Genomic DNA, 24,230 nt, shown 5'->3' on the forward strand with positions numbered 1-24,230 from the left:
TACAGCATCTACCTGTGACAGTAATGCAGGGCTCATTATTCCTCAAAGGAATCCAATCTCCCTTCAGACAAGGAGCTCCAGGCCTATGAACTGGATGAGAGGTCAAATTCCCCCTGTGGTGACTCAAGCACATCTTTGTCTCAGAACTGGAGTTTGTCTGATGATTACATAAATCAATTTCTTAGTGGGCTTCTCACTTATTTCATTCCTAAAGATCCCACCATGATTAATCACCATCACATGTCCTTGCCTCTCCAGGTAATCACCCCCACTGTGTATAAATGGTTAAGTGCCACTGCCTGTCCTCACCCCCTTCAGTATCCTTCAGAGAAGGGAAGTCCATAGAAGCATCACTCCTCATTACCTCCTGTGGGAGACCAACCTAGCAAGTGACTTGAGTTAATCCCCTGCTGGGTGATGTGGCATCAGGCACCCATGCTGCCAGAGTTCCCCACTCTTCTAGGGTTCCAGTGACTTGTGTCTTTGTACCTAGGCATGTCCCCATGGGTGGAGCTATGCTCACCTGTTTCTTTGTAATATAACCCTTGTCCTGTTTAGGGTAGAATCTTCCATGGAAGTGCCTTGTGTGTGTCCCCTTCTCTTACTGTGTGCCCTTGAGTGTGGCCTACCCAGGTGTCAGTCAACCTGCTGACAGTGGACATCATGAAGATAAGACTCAGCCCCCTGAAACCTGACCCCTTGCCTCATTTGAATAGCTTCTCCTCAATAAAAGGGGTCAGCGCGTGCTCTTGCTCTCTCTCTCTCTTCTCGTGGACCCTTAAGGTCAGAGGAGCCATCACAGTGACCCCAAAGAAAAAGGTATTTGTGGTTCTTGTGTGATTATTTTGTGCAGCCCAATTAGCCCAGTTTACCTGGAGTGACCCCTAAGCCTTTTAGTGGCAAGAACAGAAACCTGGTAACCTCCAGCCAGCAGAGGGCAGGTTCCACAGGAGTTTAGCATGGATGCCACTGTGCCCCTCACCTGTGAATTCTTAAATATCATAGTGAAGAAAATATAGCAGCTGGGAAGAGGAAGGAGAGATTGTTCCAAGAAAAAGGAAATGGTCTCTATTTGGATCCATGTCATTGTCACACAGATGTATAGACATGTAAAACCTTTAAGTTTAACATACAAGGTGTATGTATGTTATTCTATGAAAATTAAATTGAATAAAGTAATTTCATTATAAAAGTTTTTTTTAAATGCAAAACAAAATTAAACAAGAAATTTGGCAATCAGGGAAACCATATTTGCATCTAGTTATTTTGAGGGTGATATGGCAAGACCTAACAGACAAGAAACAAGTGGGTCCATGTGCAATAGAAAATAACATCAGGGGCAAAGGGAGAAGGAAGGAGGGGAGAAAGAGAGGAGTCATAAGGGAGAAAATTTAAAACCATCAAAATCCAAAGTGAAATGAAAAGAAAAATGAGAAAGAAAGTAATTAAATCGCATGCTATGCCTTCTGGTGAAAAATTTTCTCCAAGAAAGAACTGGTATTGGCAAATTATCAGATAATCCCAGTCACTAAAATGGTTGCAGATATTTAATCCAGCCTCATAGCAACCCAGAGAGGCCAGCAAATGGGAAAGGCCTCCTGTGCCTTTAGTGCTGGAGACAGCCCTCCTTGAACCCAGGGTAAACAATCTCCAGTTATTCACAATTATTCACAGTGGAACAGCTGAGCTAGTGAGGACATGCTACAGGAGCCCAAGAGGCACAGGATGAAATTTTAAAAGCCAGATGACTGAAAATCAGAAGGCACAGACAAACCCCAAAGAATCTGAACTTAGCAGGAGCTAGATAAACTGTGATGGGGCGACTGCTCAGAAAACACCCTAAGTCTGAATTTGAATCAAATCAAATAATTTTATTTTACCTATACTTTCCTGGCCAAGGATGCTTCTGCCAGGGCCCAAGCGGCCTTCTGATAGAAGTGTGCCAGGCTGTCTGTGGTTCCAACATTTAAGGAAGAAAACCACCTCCTATGGAATCTGCGAGTTGCAAGCAAGCAGGATTCAAGGGCTGATAAAAGAACTTAGCAGAGCAGAATCAGACCACCACATCCTGGGTTTGAGCACAGTTGTGGGTGTACATCATGGGTCCAGGACATTTTCAGGTATATGAAGCACAGAAAAACATTTTTTAATACTTCTTAAGCAGCTATATAACAGTTTCACATGGGAACCATAAAGATGGAGTCACTATGGCTATACTTACTTATACTTGTCTATAACTATTTTTTTTATATTTAACTCTTATTTACTGGCCTATACCTATCTGTAACTTAACCTATATTTGACTGGAACTCTCTGTAACTATATAAAACCTATGGGCATACACATATGAACATGCATTGTCTATATCTTATTGCTAACAACCTTAAATCTTATGTCTTCCAGTTATGTGATTATATTATTGTACTATTACCACTTCTGTCTTACTGTTATTTCTTCTATCTTATAATGAGGGCAGACTAAGGTAAATTAACATCACTAATTGTATAACACTTATCTTATAATCCTAAGGATACTTCTCATTCTAATATATAATTTTTAATTATATAATCTACTCTATAATCTATAAGTTATTACTTGTATTGATTAATTTAGACCATAACAAAAGCATATAGTCCAATTCCCATATTTTAATGAAAAATGAAGACCCAAAGTCATGAGGTATTTTCCTCAATGTTATAAGTAATTCCTTATGGGCATGTATAGCAGTTCTGAGTTTATTGGGCATTTTGCAATATAAAATTACTTTTTATGTTATTGTGTATGCAGTCATTTTCCTGATTTCTTCCACAGCTGGTTGGAGTCTATAGGAAAGCTGTTGATTTCTGGGTGTTTGTTTTGTAACTTGCTACTTTGTTCAACTAGAAGTCTTCTGGTGGGGTTCATTTTGTTTCAGAGGGGGAGGGAGTCTTCTAGATATAGCATCATGTCATCAGCAAGCAGAAATAATTTGACTTCTTTTCCTATTGGTATCCCTTTGATTTCCTTTGCCCAGTCTTGTCTTGTTCCTGATTTTAGAGGTAATGTTTTTAGTTTTCTTTTATTCAGTATGCTGTTGGATTGGGTTGTCATGAATGACCTTTAGGATGTTAAGTTGGAAAATTTCTTTAATCCCTAGCTTCTCCAGTGTTTACATGAATAGATGTTGGATTTTATCCAAGGCCTTTTCTGTTCCTATTAGGATGATCATGTGATTCTTGTCTTTAATTCTGTTTAAGTAGTGCAATACATTTCTTGCTTTGCTTATGTTGAGCCAATCTTGCATCCCTGGAAAGAAACCAACTTGATCATGGCTATTATCTTTTTGATGTGTTTTTGAATGTGGTTAGCTAATATTTTAAGAGTTTTTGCATCTATTCATGGGTGTTATTGTTCTGTAATTATCTTTCTTTGATGCTTCTTTGTCTGGCTTTAATATCAGCATTATACAGGCTTCACAGACTACATTTGGGAGTTTCCCTTACATTTCAGTTTCACGAAATAATTTGAGAAATACTGGTGTTATTTCTTCTAAAGGTCAGGTAATACTCAGATAATAACCCATCTGGTTCTGGTTTTATCTTTTATGGGTGATTTTTAATTGCTATTTCAATTTCATTACTTGAAATTGGTCTGTTCAGATTTTCTAAATCTTCCTGATTCAATTTGATCAGGTCATGGATGTATAGAATTTTTTAATGTCTTGCAGATTTTCCATTTCATTGAGTATGTTTTTTAAAATAAGTTCTGATAATTCTCGGCACTTCAGAAGGGTATGCAGTGATATTGCCTTTTCACCTCTGATGTTTTTGAATAGTTCTTCTCATACTTTCAGTTAGTTTGTCTAAAAGTTTGTCGATATTATTTATCTTTTCAAAGCACGCACTGTACATTGCACTGATGTTGTGTATTGTGTTCTTAGTCTCAATTTCATTGATTTAGGTTCTGATCTTAATTATTTCCTATCTTCTCCTAGTTTTGGAGTTAGCATGTTCTTCTTTTTCTAAGGCATTGAGGTAGAGAATGAGCTTAATAAGTTAGGATTCTCCTTATTCTTTTAATACACACAGTCAGTCATACTTTCAGAATTGCTTGTATACCATCCCAGAGACTTTGATATGTTCTATTCCTGCTCTCATTCATTTATAAACATGTCCTTATTTCTTATTTCATCCATTCTTTATTGCAGAGAGTATTGTTCAATCTCCATGTGTTTCTGTTTTTTATTATTTTTCTTGCTGTTGATTTCTAGATTTATTCTATTATGATCTATAGAATACATGAGGTAGTATTGATATTTTTGTACTTGATAGTATTGATATTTTTGCATTGTGGCCTAGATTGTGATATAATTTGGAGGCAGTTCAATGTGCTTCTGAAAAAAAGGTAAACTCAGTTGGTTTGGAGTGAAATATTCTGTAGATCTATTTGATTTAAAGTGTTAATTAGTGTGGAGATATCTATTGATTTGCTGTTTTGATGACCTATATATTGATGATAGGGTGTGTAGAAATCACCTAGTATTATTGTGTTGGGGTCTATCTAGGATTAAATGTATTAGAATTTTTTTATGTAATTGAGTGCATCAAAATTTGGGGCATAAATGATTACTATTGTTATACTTCTTATTAGAATTTTCCCTTTACCAAAATGTAGTGGCCTCTTTTTTTCATCCTGATTAACTGTTGTTTGAAAAAGTTTGCCTGTCTGATATGAGAATAGCTACTCCTGCTTCTTTTCAGGAAAAAAGAAATATACATGGAATAATTTATTTCATTCTTTTACCTTCAGCTTATGGGTGTCTTCACCTATGAGTTTCTTGTAAGCAGAGCATAGCTGTATGGTGTTTTCTGATCCATTTTGCTAATGTTTGTCTTAATGGGGGAATTGAGACCATTAACACAAACATAAAGTACAAAACTACTCCCTAAATTGGATAAAGAGCATTTACTACAAAACATTTAAAAGGCAACAAAACTAAATTTTAAAAAATGGGAAGAATGACTTACAATTCCAAGTACTTACTGTTTGGTTGAGCTTTAATGAATGCAATAATAAAAATAGAATATGATATAAATATTGTTATCAAATAGAAAAATCTTTGATTTCAGCATTTATTACTTCAATAAAGAAATTTAGAGGGCTAGGGTTGTGCTCAGCAGTAGAGTACTTGCCTACACATGCAAGGCCCTGGGTTTGATCCTCAGCACCACATTTTAAAAAAATGAATAAAACAAAGGTATCATGTCCAACTACAACTAAAAAATATATTTAAAAAAAAGAAATTTAGAAAACATTATATATTCTGTATTAATGAGAAAACTGATAAAAATTAGATTTTATAAGGGCAAGTATAATAAATGAGCAGCAACCCAGTATATATCAATAATTAGTGACAAAAAATAGAAAATGTTTTCATTAACAAAAGCCATAAAATATTAACCAAGAAAAATAAATTCAACAAAAAGCATGCAAGACTTGTAAGAAGAAAGTTTAAGCTATTAATATGGGATCTTAAATATTATACAATGATATGTCATGTTCCTTGTGGGAAGATTAATAAATAGCTAACATTTTATGGTTATATGTACAAACCACACAAGTCCAAATGGAACTACTTTGAATCTGAATTACTGTTAGATAAACAACTGCAATAACTATAAGAAATAATACTTTATTAAAACACAGGAAAGGAGTATTGTGGAAGAGTATGCCATAGAAGATTATTTTAAATACATATTGAATTAAGCAAAATGGTGTGTCATTGATGACAGAATATTAAATAAGGCATTACAAAGGTATAAACATTCCAGCTTGAAATTGAAATGTATATGGGGACCCAAAATATTATAAATTTGGCATTTTAACTCAGTGGGGAAAAGAATGGATTACATAATAATCATGATAACTGGATATCTTTTTGGGAAAACATTAAATTCTTTCCAACTAGATTCATTTTCCTCATATTCCAAAACACTGAGCATCAAACATTCTAGAAATTTCCAGATTAAAAAAGAAAATCATGTGCCCCCCAAAAAGATTAAAAAATGGAAAAAGAACAAAATTGACTTCACCAGCCACACTGAATTTCAAAAAAAGATAAAGACTTTAAATTCCTTACATATCTGATAGAAAATAGTGAAAATATCTATTAAGCCCTAATCTCCTAGCATGCTGTGTTGAACAATTCTATGTTCGTATGTGAATAGAAATGGTAATAAATCTATGACCATTGTCTCTACCAAGGAAATGCCAAATGTACTCCATTTATCATAGCAAGGGTCTGCATAGTTGTGTGGAAGCTGAAGATACAATCCTACATCTCTGTTTGGGAGTCTGCTGCTCACCCTTTGCAGCCTTTTCCTCATCATACTGGCCATAGTATGATGGCCAGCTTTGTTCAAGTCTGGCAGATGTTTTCTGCCCAGGCAAAGCCTAGTGCCTGTTCTCTACTGGAATAAACCCCAGGTCAGTGAGTGTAGTTGCATTGTTTTGTCCTCTATGTGTCCATGCTTAGAAAGCTTCAGTGCTCAGAACTGAACACAAGTTCTCCCCTGTGTCTCCCCCATCATGTCACTCCTATCTGAGGACAGGGCCATGTGCACACAAGGATTTTTCTGCTTTTAAATGGAATGCTGTGAACAATGTGGGTGTTATGTTCTGGGCATGTCCCTTAATAGAAAATAAACAAATCTCTTTAAACTTTTCCACATTTTTCTTTTTGTTTTGTTTTGTTTGTTTGTTTGTTTGTTTGGAGTATTGAAATTTCTGCTACAGGGTGGAGTTACTCCTATGTTTCGGATAGACTCCAAATCATGCCATGGGTAAAAAAAAATATGATTATTTTCAGATATTTGAGTGTTTTCAAAACCTTTAGAAAACAGTGTGGCTTCATTTTGTCAACACAAGATAACAATTTATAGGTATGTTGGTCATGCATATTAATGATTTTAGATTTTGTGATAAGGACAATAATAACTCCATGAAATGTTTTAAATCATGTGTGGCATGATCCAATTTACATTTTTGGAAGACCTGTCCTTCACAAGTGAAGCAATAATGACTCAGGAGGTCATGGATTACAGGACTTAGATGAGATGAAGTTATTGGCATTATAGGTGGAATCACAAGATTACTCAGAGGTAGAGTTCATGAGATTTATGATTAAAATGAATATGGAGAACAATGGGAAGAAACAGTCGAGAGCATGTCCAATGTTTCCAACTACAAGGGGGTGGACTGGAAAGACATTTTCTAATGCAGCAACACTGGAAGAGGTTTAGAGGAATAGAGAAAAGAGTTTGCTTTTGGACATGGTCACAGTATTGGGACTAGCCTGGAGTGCATTTGGAGGACATCATGGTCATGGATCTGGAATTCCATGAACCAGAATCACAGACCTTCTCTCCCAGGAAGCCTGGAACATTATAAGGATAAGATACATCTGGGACATAATCCACTTTAAAGTACAAAAGAGACTTCAGGGAATGAGGATGCCAGATAAAACATCTTGGATGCTTTGGATATATTACACATAGTTACATTGAAAATGTTTTCTGTTTACTGGACATTTAAATTTAATTGTGTATCTTCTATTTTATTTGCTAAATGTGACAATCCAGAGAATATACATATGTTCCTGACTCCCTAATATAATCTAATTTTCTGGCCTCTATACATCTCTGCCCTGGAGGAGATATCTAGTTGAGGGCTCAGGGTTGGAACATGAGCTTGTCTGGAGCAGCTAGTTGCTTTGCTGATGCTACAGTGTGTCCTGCAATAGGACCAGGTGAAGGGGATGTTGCCTGTAAATCTTTTTGTTCTATTCTGAGGAGCCCCTCATAAGGCTTCCCCTCTCCTGTCAAAGAGAAAGTTTTTCTCCAAGTGAGAGATGTTTTCTCTCTCCACACTTGCCCCACTCTGGACAGGTCTCTTATCTGGATGATGCCTGCATCAGCAGTCCGAGCCACAAGGGGGTGATGTGTGACACCAAACTGTGAATGGGAAGGATATCTGCACCTGCCTGCAGTGCTACAAAGGGGCAGGCTGCACAGATATGAGGATGAATGTGCCATGAGTGAGTACACAACCTTTCCCTGCTTCCAGTGAGGGTCAGATCAGTAAGCGTTTCACTGGGAGCTCATGTTACTCCAGGAGTGTGTTACACCCAACTCTCACCTCTCCCATTAAGTATCCTCTTTGCAATTAACTTTTCACCATCACCTTGTATTTCATTTGGAGAATTAAATATATGGAAGGTCTGTACTTGATTCTTCATATAAAGCCTTCCTCAGCAGCATTTTAGCTAGCTACAGCATACTGAAAGGCACTAGAGCATTGATAGCCTATGCTCTTTTTTTTCTTTGTAAATTATGCAAAAAAAATAGAGAGTAGAAGTCTACATGTAGCAAAATGAAATGTCACCCCTATCTCTCACCTTGTTCAAAAATCAACTCAAAGTGGATCACAGAATTAGGCACTAGGACAGAGACCCTGTTCCTAATAGAAGAAAAATAAGGCCCAAATCTCTAACATGTCATCTTAGGAATTGATGTCCTTAACAAGACTCCTATAGTGCACAAGTAAAATCAAGATCAATAATTGGGATGGATTCAAATTAAAAAACTTCTTCACAGCAAAGACACAATGACATGAAAACAGAATCCACAGAATGGGGAAAAAATCTTCATCACACACACCTCTGATAGAGCATTAATCTCCAGGATATATTAAAAACTAAAAAAAAAAAAACACCAAAAAAACCAATAACTCAATCAATAGATGGGCAAAGAAACTGAACAGACACTTCAAAGAATAAATGCAATCAATCAACAAATATATGAAAAAAATGTTCAATATCTTTAGCTGAAGTCAGAATTAAAGACAGACATTCAGTGTAGATAGGCAAGAATCCGATCTAGAGAAGGGAGTCCAGTTTAGGTCCAGGAAGTTGGAGACCCCCTCTGAGGAACTGAAATCTTAATGTCTTCAGAGCCCTTCCTCCACCTTTATCAAGATAACCTGCCAAAGCTCCAACCTATTGCTAAGGTAACCTGCCCCAGGGATTGTCCCTCCCTTCAGGGAGTTGTAAAAATTGTTAATTGATGCATCCTGGGACCACTTCCTGCCCACATCACTCCATCCTGGCCCCTCCAACCCATCTGCTTCTCACCTTTTGACCATCCCACCTGGGCAATCTCCTGAGCCTAGTCACACATGCAGGAAGGAAAGAGAGAAGGAGAAGAGAGCAGGAAAGCAAAGGAAGACAGAATGCTCTCGCTCTTTGGGACACCAGGATACTAGCTATGGCCCCCTTCTCTTTCACAGGAGAAGTTTGCATTACCCCTCTATAAATAAGCCCTGTCTTATATTCTTGCCTCCGCACCCTTTTTAAAGTTATATTTAAACATGTGAGGAAGCAGATCTCATCACTGATAACTGGTGTATCCTAGCCATGAGAGAAATGCAAATCAAAACTACACTGAGATTCCACCTCACTCCAGTCAGAATGGCAATCATCAAGAATACAAGCAACAATAAATGTTGGCAAGAATGTGGGGAAATTATACACTCACACATTGCTGGTGAGACTGAAAATTGGTGCAACCACTATGGAAAGCAATATAGAGATTTCTAAGAAAATGTGGAATGGAACTACTATTTGATCCAGTCATCCCACCCCTCAGTTTAGACACAAAGGACTTGCAATCAGCATACAACAGTGAAGCAGCCACCACTGTCTGTCCCTGGAGTCCAGTGCTGTTCCCTGACCCTAGCTGAAGGCTGCTTGTTAGGAGGAGGCCCTGCTGCTCCTTCTGGGCAGGATTTGGAGCTCTTTTCTCTAAGAGCAAGCACATTCTATAGGTTTCACTGGCTTCTTTTGTATGCATTAGAGGCACAATTATGGATACAACAGTGATTAATAGAGAAGTAATATGTCCCAGAATCAAAGGAAAATTTATTAGTGGAATATTAACCAGTGTGTGCCTTTGCTAGAAGACAAACTGCCAACATCAGGGGAGACTTATTGAGATATCATCCTGGACTTAAGGACAATGGTCTATGTAGGGGACAGAGGTAGGGGACATAGTTATCTGCCCTCATTTTATGATGCTATTTTCAAATCCATTTCTTCAACCTTGTCAAAGACTTTCATCCAGGGCCTCACACATTCCAAGTTTAAAGACAGTTTTTTCTTTTTTCTTTTTTTTTACTGTAATATAAATCTAATACACATAGCAGACACATGCTGATGGTAAAGAAATTTGAATTTTGAGAAACTACTAATCTAAATACTTAGATTAATCTACATTAATCTAAATACACAAATGAAAGAATACATTTCAACTTACAGTGAGAGGAAGCAATTGCTGAGCCACAAAACCTAACTACTTAGGAGTATATCTATCAACATGTCATCATATTCTTCTCAATACAGTTTTTTTTTTACTTCCCTGAGCATAAGAAACACATCCCATGCCCTTGGAGCTGAGAAGGCCTGCCCCTCTCCACTTTTAGATAAGTCCCTCAAAAGGATAAATAGATCTTTGTGAAACCTTCTGAATGTGGGTTCACAGGCTGGGCCTTGCTCCAGGCTGGGTCCCAGAGAAGAGAATAGTTGTTTGAAAAGAAATTTGAGAGATTTGCCTGCATCTTCTTGCTGCCTTTAGAATGGAGGTGCTGCTGTGGGGCTTGCTGTAATTCTAGTTTTAACAGACAAGCTGAGAACCTGGGGCGTGCTGTAATTCTAGTTTTAACAGACAAGCTGAGAACCTGGGTGGGAGGTGAAGGAGGCTTTGTTTCCTGTGGGATTACATCATTATGCCAAGAAGCATCAGGTGTGTTTTCTAGGGAGGAGCGAGAGGGCTGGGTGTAAGTAGATACCACTGAGGGGCAACAGGTAGATATGAGTGGTCTGCAGCAGGTAGCTTAGAGAGGGATCCAAGGAAGGTCTCAGGGCCCTGCCAAATTCATTCATGCAGCTGTTAGAAGAAATTAAATAAAGAAGTGCCAGCAACGAAAGAAATGTTTGCAGAATTATAGGTGATTTAAATAGTCTCTATCAATTCAAAATATATAAATTTAAATTATTCCAAACTTGACAAAGCTAACCTCCTAATTAGCACATCCTCTTTAGTTAAGCACTGAAGCTCAAGGCTTTAGTAGAAATTGCTTCAAAGCTCAGTCCTGGAAGAAGAACATATTAATTTCAATTTCATAGACTCCTTGTGCTGTTGGAGGGTAAAATATTATAGAATTTTGCCCTCCAAAAGAATTTCTCAAAACCTAATGTTTGAATCACCTGCAAAATCTGAAGTGTATATATTGGGCCGCACCCATCACAATCTATGTGATAGGGCATAGGCATCTCATTTAAACCAAGAACTTTAAGTGGCTAATTTGCACACTACAGTCTAAGAAACACTGAGAGATATTGAATTGTTTTCTTAGTTTTCAGAGTTCCATAAAACTATGCAGAGAGTATTTCCTGAGGTAGAATATATATATTAACGAAACTCTAAGAATGAAAACAAAATGGTTTTCTTTTTAATAAATTTAATCATTAAACTAAGTTAATATTCCATCGAGTAAGTTTCCTAGTGATTCCAATTACCATAGGTAGATATAAAAGAGGTTGACTAACTGAAAAGTGAACTAGTGGTAAGCCAGCAGAAAGCATGTTCCAGAGGTTTCTGGAAGTATACTCACAGCAACAGGAGCAGCAGCAGCAGGATAAGCCATCTTTGATGACATCTGAGGTTCTGAAGCCAGAATTAGACAGGAAGTCAGTATAGACAGGCAAATCCTCAGGTCAGATCAAGGAGGCCAATTTTGAGTGAGTCCAGGAAGTTGGAGATGTCTCCTGGGGGACTGAAATGTTAATTTATCAGAAACTTTCCTCCACTCTTACCAAGAACCTGCCCCGGCTCCAGTCTGTTGCCAGGGTTAACTGTCCCAGGAATTGCCCCTTCCTACAGGGAGTCAAAAGGTTGTTAATTAGTGTGTCCTGGCCTGCTCCATCCTGCCCCCCTTCAGCCCACCTGTTTTCCACCTTTTGGCCAGCCCACCAAGCAGCATTTCCTAGGCCTAGTCAGGAACACACTCAAAAGGCTTTGTCTCAGTATGAATTCTCTGTTGTTTACTGAGAGTGTGTTTGTGGCCAAAGGATCTCCCACACTCACTGCAATCATAAAGATTTTCTCCACTATAGATACTTTTATGATGAACAAATGTGGATTTGAGTATGAAGACCTTCCCACAATCATTGCACTTGTGATGCCTTGCTCTCCTGTGCACTCTCTGGTGTACACTTAGGTTAGAATGATGGCTAAATTCTTTTCCAATTTCACCACACTTATAAGGCGATTGTCCTGTGTGGATTCTCTTGGGCTGAATAAGGTTGCCTTTTCGACTGAACGCTTTTCCACCTTCATTGCACTACTAAGTCCTTTCTCCAGCGTGGATCCTCCGGAGCTGGACAGTGTAGCTTTAGGACTAAAGGCTTTCCCACATTCCCTACACTTGTGATGCATTTGTCCAACCTGCAGGATCCCCCTGCTTGCAGTTCTCTGGTCTGTTTTCCTCTTCTTTTGGGTGGTCTTTTGTGGCTAGGGCCCAAGCTCACCCAAGCTCTGCAGCCCCCAGAGCTCCTGGAGCAGCAGGGAGCCCACAACATCGGACCTCAGCCCCTCCGCCCAGCCCTCCAATACCCTGCTGGCCCAGTGCCTGCTCACCCCGAGATTGTGCCCAATGAGATGTCTCTGCTCCTCGCCCTGGTGGAGAGCGCTACCAGCCACTGGGCTGCCCTCCAGACTGGCGCTTCTTCTGCGGTGACACCAGCTCTCACCCCGTGACCACCGACCGGCTCCTCATGTGGTGCTCCCCAGTTGGTGCAAAGGGGTACACAGCACCCAACTGCCAACAGCCTCCCCTCGCAACCTCCCCATGACCATCTGCACAGATGGGCCAGGTGCTGCGGGTCCCCTGCTCCCTCATAATTATTCCAGCTTTAAATGACCTTCTGTGGGGAGCCATTCTCACACGTGACTTGGCGACTCCCGGTTTGGGTCTGAGGCGCTCTGGCTGGGTCGGAGCTTTCCCGAACCTCTCCTGATGAGAGAACCCGTCTGTGTGGGGGTGTGACTGACCACTGACCCAGGGTGCCAATCACTGACCCTGAGCTTGGAGTGTGGCCCCCCTCAACCTTCATTGGATGGAATTCTCCCCTGAATTTCTTGTTCCCCAATAAAAGGCTACTCCCTGGCGTGCTCGCTCTCTCTCTCCTGCTAGCCCTGAGTAATCCTTTCTGCCCTACGGGTGGTTCGAGGTTGGAGCCAGATAGGGGAGCCATCTTGGACCTGGTCATAGAAAAAGGTAACTGAGTCTATGTGTTTTATTTCGATCTCACTAGTTAACTTTTATGCCAAGAACCTCATTAATGAAACCATGGTGGAATTGGCGCCCACAAGGGGGGCATTCTAGATTAGCTAGATTGAGTGGGAGCACGCTATAAAGAAAAAGATAAAGATAAAGGAAGTGGTGACGATTTGGGTCACAAAAGTACCTGGAGATATTGAAGGAAAGAGACATTAAATTCATTAAAATGGGAAATTCAACTTCTACAGATAAGGAAATGTATCTAACTATTTTAGACAGTATAATTAGTCAGAAAGGAAAACAGATAAAGAAAACTCAGTTATTACAATTCTTAAAGATTGTAGGTGAATATTGTCCTTGGTTTTGTGAACAAGAGTCACCAAATTTATTTACTTGGGAGAAATTAGGAAGAAATTTACAAAAGGTTTGTCTTTCTAATGAATTACCTGGAGGCATAGAAAATATTCAGAAAACTTGGACGGCTCTGGAAGTTTGTCTTTTTGAATATATGGGCCAGAGTTCGTGGCCCCCTGAAGACCTATTAAAAGGCATGCAGAGAGCTATTAGGTCTATTCAAATGGAAAATCTGCCTGAGGCTAAGTTAATTCCCTTTCCATTGAGCCATTTAAAAACAAAGGCGCTAGGGGCCAAACCAAAAGTTAGGAATGTGACTTTAAACTTGCAGGATCAGGCTAGCCTGCTGGGAGATTATAGGGAGGAATATCATAGAGGAGAAACCTCCGCAGTTCTAGAAAGTCCTCCAGAAGAGGTAGAGGATCTTCCTGGGGAGGAAAATCCGGATGAGATTCTTAGAGGGGCACAGAGTTCTTCTCCGCCACGTGGCTTAGAAGCCCAATTTCAAAATGGCTACAGCGCAGAGTCTGACCATGACTCGCAGTCCAAAGGAGAAGAATCAGACGTTGAAATTCAGGACTTACAGAGAAATTTTAACAGGCTGCGTTTAACACCACCTGCCCAGGCTATTCGAATTTGGCCATTACCTGCTAAAAGGACAAAATTTAACAGGTACGCTGGATTAACAATGACCTTTCTCGTGGTGAGCCGTACTTATAGACCGTGGCCGCCATTAGAAGATGGCGCCGGCTTCCACTGTAGCCTGTGATAAACAACTCCTGATATGGAGAGTTGGCGCACAATCCCTTATCACCCTATGAGAAAGGTCCACGTGGCGGCTTGGGATTGGGATGTGGGGAGCTTTATCAGGCTATGCTTGGGTGTGTGGGGTGCGGGCCCTAGCAGATGATACACTAATCAAGGCCTGAACAAACTGTTGAAAGAAGAAGCCTGTGTCGTGTTTTTTCCCTTGCTGGCGAGGGGTCGCGACAATTGGTGGCCCGTCCTCGAACCCAGGATCCAGAACTTTCAGCAGTCAGGGTGGTGCACCGGTAAGTTCCCAGGTAAGTGGGAATCCGCAAGCAAATAGCGGGACGCTCCTCTGTAAATAAAGAGAGAGCGGGGAACTAATAGAACGGGATGCTCCTCTGTAGATAAAGAGAGAGCGGGGCTTTTGTACTTTCACTTTCTTTATCACTCAGAAAAACATTATGGGTGCTACCTCTTCAAGCCCAATTTTTTTTTGGCCCTGGATGGGCTGCTACGTTTAAACTTGGGGTGTAGCAGAGTACTTTGCGGATGTTTTTAAGAGAAGCTGATATAGCTGCTCCTTGGTTTGTTTTTTCAGGGAGTCTTACAATTCCCAGCTGGGACAAATTAGGGAGAGATCTGGATTTCGCTTATGAGCAAGGTACTTTAGAGGATGGCGTTATACCACTTTGGAAGTTGGTTAGAGGGTGTATAACAGACGGTAAATGCCAGGAAGCTGTGAGTGAAGGTCAGGCCGTTCTTGAACAACTACATGAGGAAAAATCTGAAGGGTCACATAGCAAAGTGGCAGAGAGTATTACGAGTAAGATTAGTGAGAAGGCAAAAGAGCCTGAAAAGAAAAATAGGAGAAGGCTTTATCCAGACTTGACCGAATTCAAAACACCAGAGGACACAAGCGGCTCAGAGAGTTCTGAGGACCTTGATACATTGTTGCAGCAACTACATAAGATAAAAATAAAAAAGAAGAAAAAGGAGACACAAGGCACGCAAGCCTACTGTAAGAAGGGGGAGGGATCTAATATTGGTCAGCAGTATTCTGAGGAGGAGGAGGTTGAAAATCTAGAAGAAGATCTGATGCCTGTTGCCCCACCCCCGTATGTGGGGGGAGCCAAAGTTCCGGGAGATCTTTTCATACGCAAGTTTGGAGGACAGTCAATACAGATATGGGACTTGCGTACCCGGTGTTTCAGGACAATAACAGGGGAAGGTATCATGAGCCTTTAGACTTTAAGATAATTAAAACCTTGGCAGAATCCGTCCACACTTATGGCATAGATGCTGCTTTCACCCTTACTCAGGTGGAGGGACTTACTAGATTTTGCATGACTCCCTCAGATTGGGCTAGTCTGGTGCGCGCTTGTGTTTCCCCAGGCAAATATTTGGACTGGAGAGCATTTGTGCTAGAGGGTGCAGTAGAGCAGGCTGCCCAAAATCATGCAGCAGGACGCCCCGCTTGGGATAAGGATATGCTTCTGGGACAAGGCAGTTTTGCTAATCAACAAACAGGATACCCCCCTGAAGTATATGAACAGATTAATAACATTTGTATCCGTGCATGGAAATCACTCCCAAATAGAGGAGAAGTCTCTGGCAATCTGACTAAAATTATGCAGGGCCCTACAGAACCTTTCTCAGACTTTGTTGCTAGGATGGTGGACGCCGCAGGAAAAATCTTTGGTGACCCTGATAGAGCAATGCCCTTGATTAAACAACTTGTTTTTGAACAATGTACTAAAGAATGTAAGGCAGCTATAGTGACAGCCGTGGCGGTGTCTGCTGCTGCAGCAGTTACGGCTGGAGTAGCCATGGCCAGCCAGGTACAAACCGCTGCCACTATTAATCAGGTTATTCAACAAACATCCACCATACTTGAATCTCAAAGTAGAATTAATCAACACATTCTATCTGGGATTTTGGCTGCTAATCAAAGGATAGATCTACTTCAAGTTCAAGTTGAGGAATTGTCTGACCTAGTACATTTGGGTTGTATTGATCAACGTGCACATTTATGTATAACCTCTGTCAGATTTAATGATTCCAGAAATGCCTCCCGCATCATCGGAGAGTATTTATCCGGAACCTGGTCCATGGAAGCAGACAACCTGATCCAGTCTCAACTAACTCAGATTGCTGTTTTGAATAGCACCCGTGTCGAACCAGTGACTTTGGGTCAATTCACCAGTTGGCTATCCTCTGCCTTTTCCTTTTTTAAGGAATGGGTGGTAGTGGGCATTTTTGGTGCAATGTGTTGCTTCGGTGTTGTGCTTTGTTTGTGGCTTCTCTGTCGCCTTAAAACTCGCCATGCGCAAGAAAAGGCTATGATCGTACAGGCTCTTGCGGCCTTAGAAAATGGCATTTCTCCACAAATCTGGCTTGCACATCTTAAACAGTGATTTCTGGGCATGGCATTGCACCCCAAGTTATTTTAACATTGCACTGGGATTGGCATGTCCTCTTCTTCATGCTCTCCCAGTGCTGGATAGCCCTTGCACTCTGCAGGTTTTGTTACCATTGCACGCAGAAGCGTTTCAGGACTGGTATTTCTTCTCTGCTATAGAATCTATACCTTCCTCTGGGGTTTAGGGATAGTGTTGCCAACTTAATTTTTGTCATTACTACCAGGCTACCTGTGTTATCCTACTTCTCGCCGTCATCACGATGCAGGATGCGAGGCAAGGCACTGCACTTGAGTGATCCCCCAACGGACCTCAAGGAAAGCATGTCCTATTGCATGCGGGTTTGACGTCCACGTCCCGCCCTACGAAAAAAGGCGTCGGCTGATATGGGGTCAGGTCTGGGGAAGGGCCCTCCTTAGGACTGAACCATACACTGCAGCCACTTCTGCACAGTGGGATAGGACCTCTACTTTTGCCTGCATTGTTTAATAAAACAGAAGGGGGAACTGTGGTGAGCCGTACTTATAGACCATGGCCGCCATTAGAAGATGGCGCTGGCTTCCACTGTAGCCTGTGATAAACAACTCCTGATATGGAGAGTTGGCGCACAATCCCTTATCACCCTATGAGAAAGGTCCACGTGGTGGCTTGGGATCGGGATGCGGGGAGCTTTATCAGGCTGTGCTTGGGTGTGTGGGGTGCGGGTGCTAGGAGATGATACACTAATCAAGGCCTGAATAAACTGCTGAAAGAAGAATCCTGAGTCGTGTCCTCCTTTGCCGGCTGGGGGTCACGACACTTTCTTACCTCGTTCCAGCGAGGTATTAAGAAAGCACAGGAAGATGGGGAGGATACTAACGGTTTTCAACTTTTTCCAGTTTTTGAGCAAGTTAATGAGCAAGATCAGAGAGTTACAGTTCATGCTGTAATCCCATTTAAAACCATTAAGGAACTAAAAAGTGCATGTGAGACGTATGGTCCGAATTCGCCTTTTGTACAGAGCCTGATAGAAAATATTTGCTCGCAGCCCCTTCCTCCTAGTGATTGGATTTCCTTAGCTAGATCTTGTTTGAGTGGGGGAGATTTCTTGCTCTGGCATACTTATTGGACTGATTTTTCTACTGAACAGGCAGAAAAGAATAACAGACAGAATTTAGAAACGCCGGTAGAAATGTTTTTAGGAACAGGTGAATTTACTGATTTAGAAAGACAGTTAAATTATGAATTTGTAGTATACAAATAACTGATTGTGCGAAACGTGCCTGGAGGCAGATTGTCTCTAAAGACCAATCCAATTTAGTTCTTACCAAAATCAGGCAGGGTGCCAGTGAACCGTACTCAGATTTCGTAGCCTGATTGTACCAGGCGGCAAACAGGTCAATCGGGGACCCTGGGGCGAGTGAGTTTATTGCTAAGCAATTGGCATTTAAAAATGCAAATAAGTATTGTCAAGACATTCTTAGGCCGCACTGTAAAAAAGGGACAGTTTCTAAGTTTATCCGCTTATGTTCTGACATAGACTCTACCCATTTGCACACAGTAGCCCTAGCTGCGTCACTAAAAGAAACCTTAAGACCACAGGACTTAGTAAGAAAGCCCCGCTGGAGATGTTATGTTTGCGGGAAAAGTAATCATTTTGCGGGGGAGTGTGGCATGCGCAATTTTAAGTTCAGAGCTCCATCTACTGGTGATAATAGATATTGCAGGACTCAACCCCATGTGGCGGATCAAGACGGCGCGGATCAGCCCACCTTCTCGCCATCATTTCCTCCTAGCGGGAGGACAAAAAACGTCTGGACGGCCCCACCCCGGGCCAAACAACAATACAGGGAATTCGAAGAGAGGTGGCACAGTGTGATGTTACTGTCGCCGACCAGGACTGCCCGTGATTTTTACCGGAACATAGATCGCAGACAGTTTTCTTAGGACCTTCAAGGATAGTTGAATTGAATCCTGAAACAGGGCCAGAACAAATCCCTACTGGGATTTTTGGGCTGCTTCCTGATAATACTATAGGTTTAATTTGGGGACGTAATAATTTAAAGGGAGCCATTGAGGTGATACCTGGTGTGATAGATTCAAATTTTAAGGGACAATTAAATGTTACCGTAAGGTCCAATTATGCCCTATGGCTCACTCCAAAGGATACATTTGCCCAATTGATTTTATTGCCTTGTGATTCAGGGAGACACCCACCAGTAGATTCAGTTTCTAAACCGCCAGACAGAGTATACTGGTCATAGCTAGTGCGACAAGAACGCCCTTTATTAGAACTTAAAATTAATAATAAAAAGTTCCTAGGAATTGTAGACACAGGGGCTTATATCTCTGTCTTTTCTAGTAGATTCTGGCCTAGGAACTGGCCTTTACATGTAGCACCAGCTAACCTAGAGGGAATAGGACAGATTTCACAGCCCTCTCAAAGTGCCAACTATCTCTGTTGGGAAGATTCCGATGGGAACAGTGGAGTATTTAAGCCTTATGTGTTAGAGTCTTTACCAGCTAACCTATGGGGAAGGGATATTTTAGCAAAATGGGATTATTATTAGTTACTCCAAACTCTATAAGGTCAGTTGAGGAAGTTAATCAGAGGTATTTTCCTGGAGATGATAAGGAGACCCTTCAGGAAGAGTATCTGTTTACAAACCACTCTCCATGACAAAGATTAGTAAATGCTCCAAGCCAAAATTTTTACTAGGGGCCCTGGGTACTTCCCCGATCCCTAAGACAGCTGAAAAACATCACCTGGCTCACAGAGGAGCCTATATGGATTTCTCAGTGGCCCATATCAGGGGAAATACTTAAAATAATTCATAGGTTAGTTGAGGAACAACTTCAGGCTGGTCATATTGAACCAATGCTTAGTCCTTGGAACACACCTATTTTTGTTATTAAGAAAAAGTCAGGAAATTGGAGATTGCTACAGGACTTAAGGGTGATAAATCATGCAATTCGACCTATGGGATCATTACAGCCAGGTCTTCCCTCCCCCACAGCCATCCCTTTAGACTATAGCTTGATGGTAATAGATTTAAAAGACTGTTTTTTCTCTATAAGGTCACATCCTGGAGATTGTGAGAGATTTGCCTTCAGTGTCCCAGCAATTAATTTTAAGGAACCTGTTAGAAGATATTGCTGGAAAGTACTCCCACAGGGAATGCGTAATAGTCCTACCCTGTGCCAAAAATATGTAGACCAGGCAATAGATCCCATAAGAAATAGATTTCCTGATGCGTATATTATTCATTTTATGGATGATATATTATTGGCTCATGCTAATCCAGAGGTACTTTCAGAAATTTTTACTCAGTTAGAGACTTCATTTGCAGCAATGGGTTTATGCATAGCTCCTCAAAAAATTCAAAAGGTGCCTCCTTTTCAATATCTAGGTCAGATAATTCAAGGACGTACAATCCGTCCTCAAAATCTTCAGATAAGATTTAAGGAGTTACATACCCTTAATGATTTTCAAAAGCTATTAGGATATATTAATTGGCTGAGGCCATCCTTAAAACTAACTACTTCTGAGTTAAGTCCTTTATTTCAGATATTACAAGGAAATCCCTCTCCAACCTCTCCACGTCAGCTGACCTTAGAAGCTAGAACAACTTTAAGGAGAGTTGAACATGCAATTAAAAATGCACAGCTTACTAGAGCTGATCCTAAAGAAATAGTGTATTTATTAATATTTCCATCTGAGCATACCCCAACACGAGCCATATGGCAAAGATTAGGAGTTATTGAGTGGATTTATATATCCCACTCCCCTCAAAAAACATTAATTCCTTTTCATGATTCTATAGCTCAATTAGTAATTAAGGGCAGAACTAGGATTTTACAATTAACTGGATCTGAGCCTGACATCATAATCATTCCATTTTCTGTTCAACAGACTAATTGGCTTTTTGAAACTTCTAGTTCATGGCAGATAGCTTTTGCTGATTTTCCTGGCCAGATAGATAGCCATTACCCTCATGATAAGGTTATACAATTTGCATCATTAACATCACTTATTTTTCCAAAGATTGTATGTGCACATCCTATAGATGAAGCTTTATTGGTGTTCACAGATGGTTCTAACTCAGGTAAAGCAGGTTTTTATAATCGTGTTCACACAGAGGTAATACAAACTTCTTATACTTCTGCCCAAAGAGCAGAGCTTCAAGCTCTGATTTGTGCCTTAAATTACTTTTCAAATGAGCCTATTAATATTTATTCTGACAGCTTATATGCAGTCAGAGTTACTAAAAACATTGAAACTTCAGTTATTGGGTATACTTCATCACAGGAGTTATTTGAATTATTTCATAATTTACAAAAGGCAGTGCTAATGCAAAAATACCCATGTTTCATAGGACACATACTAGCTCGTACTAATCTTCCAGGACCTTTAGTTTCAGGTAATGACAAAATTGATAAATTAGTAGCTTTTTATCAACAGATGTCTTCATATGACTGTGCACTAGCTTCCCATTCCTTACATCATCAAAATGCTTCTAGCTTACGTAAAAAATTTAATATTACTAGAGAACAAGCTCGTCAGATTGTAAGCCAAAGCCCTAAGTGTGTTATTCACACTCCATCTCTGCCATCAGGGGTAAATCCCCATGGATTAAAACCAAATCAAATATGGCAAATGGATGTAACTCATATTCCTCAATTTGGTAAGCAGTGTTATGTGCATGTCATAGTGGACACTTATTCTAGATTTATTTTTGCCACAGCACATACTAAGGAAAATACTCAACATGTAATTTCTCATTGCCTAGCACCTTTTTCCGTTTTAGGGTTCCCTATGCAGATTAAAACAGATAATGCTCCAGCTTATGTAAGCTCTTCTTTTCAACAATTTTTCCAAGAGTTTAAAATTAATCATAAAACAGGAATTCCTTATAACCCCCCAAGGTCAAGCCATTGTGGAACGAGCTCATTTATCTATTAAGCTTCAATTACAAAAATTAAAGGGGGAAAATAGGGTTATGACTCCCCAAAATAGTCTTAATCATGCTTTGTTTGTTTTAAATTTTTTAAACTGTGACGCAGAAGATCACACTGCTGCTGAGAGGCAAATGTCTCCCTCAGTAACAGGCCCTTTAGGCAGAGTTTTGTGGAAAGATTTACAGACTGGTCAGTGGAAAGGCCCAGATCCAGTGATTATGTGGGGCAGAGGTCATGCTTTTATATTTCCAGAAGGTGCTTTTCGTCCTATTTGGGTGCCTGAACATGCTATCAGACATGGAAAAGATAGAACCCAGATTCAAGCATCTGAGGATCGACCTGGAGGAGCCCCTATCCAAAAGGAGGAGATATTGGAAAAGGATGAAGAAAGACCAGATTGACCCATCTGAAAAGCTGATTTCATGGGAAGACATGAAGAAGCTAACAACCCAGGCTTCCCGAATACTTCAACACCTAGGAGAGAACAGGACCCAGTGACGGGATGGTAGCAACAGTAATTGCCCTGCTGGGCTGTCAGGTAAAGGAGGATCAAGTAGACACTTACTGAACATATTTCCCAGATCCACCCCTGGTACACCCAGCTGTGTGGACTGGAGAATCCATTCCAGTATTTACTAATGACTCATTCATGATGGGAGGAATTACAGATACTCATATTACTCCCAATCATGTGACTAGATTTAATTATTCTGGCTACAGTGCCCAATTACCTTTGTGTTGGCCACACGATAAACATACTGGCTGTCTGAAGGTATCATTCGAAGAAAAGACAGCGATTGGTAGACCTAGACTGACAAATAATTCTATTTATGGGGACTTAAAACCTTATACTAGATGAGTAATTAAGATGGGACTTTCCCATAACAAGCCAGTCATTTCTGCAAAACCTTCACGGATTCACCACTGTCCAAATAGTTCTACAATTGAGATTGGCACCTTTCCTAGATGGATGGATTGTGTAAATACCTTTCCTGTACAACATAAGGTGTCTAAAGATAGTGGGTATATTTTAGACTGGTCTCCAAAAATTGATGACACAATTATGAAGAAATTCTGCTATGACACCTACAGGATTTGTTAGTAATATTTTGACTTATAGTGAAGGTGATATTCAAAAGGATGTTTGGCATTTAATTGCTGCCTCAGAATTCTTACATTTTACAGACAAGCCTTTACCAAAATTTGTTGGCAAGAACTGTAAAGAGGGATCTTGCTATGGCTTACGAGCCTGTGTTATGGCTTACATCTCCTATGTTTTAATTATTGGAAATGTAAAAGTTAAATGGATAAATGACAGATATATTGTTACTTGTAATAAATGTAACCTAACCAATTGTATTACTAGGTATAATGGAGGAATAGGAGTGCAGATACTTCATCAGCCCTCTTTCGTTTTATTGCCTGCAAATATTTTAGAGCCATGGTATGCTGATACTGGTTCACAAGTCTTACAGCAAATTCATGCCCAGCTAGCAAGACCTAACCGTGCTATTGGAGTTATAATTGTTGGTGTTTTGGTGCTAGTCTCCTTTATTGCCTCAACTGTCTCTGCATCTCTGACATTGTCTCAGAATATTCAGCATGCAAAATTTCTTAATAATTTAGCCCAAAATACTTCCAAGGCTCTGCGTAATCAAGTAAATATTGATGAAAGGATTGAGACTAAATTAAACGCCTTAGAGGCGACTGTTATAGACATAGGTAATGAACTTTCAGCCTTAAAATTTAAAGAAAGGCTTAAATGCCATGCTAATTATAAGTATGTGTGTGTTACAGCTGCCAAGTACAATGCTTCTCTCTGGGATTGGGAGAAGGTTAAAAACCATTTGTTAGGTATTTGGCAAAATAGTAATAATAGCTTGGATATTCTGGAACTTCATCACCATATCCAAGACATTCAAAATAATAGAGCTGATTTTTCAGATCCTTCTTCTTTGGCTAACCAAATATTGAAGGAGTTGAATGGATTCAACCCTGGAAACATTCTTAAACACTCAGCCTGGTACATTATTGGATTATTCTCTTTGCTGTTAATTCTCTTTTGTGTTGTAATTATAGGATGGCGAGTCTTTGGAACAAGAATACAGAAACTCCAACGAGTGAACCGCCACCTCATTTTTAAGAAAAGAAAGGGGGGATATGTGGAGAGCCATTCTCACACGTGACTCGGCAACTCCCGGTTTGGGTCTGAGGTGCTCTGGCTGGGCCGGAGCTTTCCCAAACCTCTTCTGATGAGAGAACCCATCCGTGTGGGGGTGTGACTGACCACTGACCCAGGGGGCCAATCACTGACCCTGAGCTTGGAGTGCGGCCCCCCTCAACCTTCATTGGATGGAATTCTCCCCTGAATTTCTTGTTCCCCAATAAAAGGCTACT

At 40.5% G+C, this 24,230-nt stretch overlaps 1 long non-coding RNA gene across 1 annotated transcript in view; it reads right to left on the bottom strand.

Annotated features, from left to right (window-relative positions):
* Positions 1 to 10,762: 10,762 nt before the first annotated feature.
* Positions 10,763 to 24,230, bottom strand: part of LOC144249178 (uncharacterized) — a 76,182-nt gene continuing 62,714 nt past the window's right edge. Inside the window, exons 3-4 of the long non-coding RNA XR_013342177.1 lie at positions 11,707 to 11,868; positions 10,763 to 10,844 (exon numbers count right to left, since the gene is read on the bottom strand). This is a non-coding gene — a long non-coding RNA (uncharacterized LOC144249178). The remainder of the gene's footprint in view (positions 10,845 to 11,706; positions 11,869 to 24,230) is intronic.

The sequence above is a fragment of the Urocitellus parryii genome, chromosome 11, assembly GCF_045843805.1.
Source record: "Urocitellus parryii isolate mUroPar1 chromosome 11, mUroPar1.hap1, whole genome shotgun sequence".
Taxonomy (NCBI): Eukaryota; Metazoa; Chordata; class Mammalia; order Rodentia; family Sciuridae; genus Urocitellus; species Urocitellus parryii.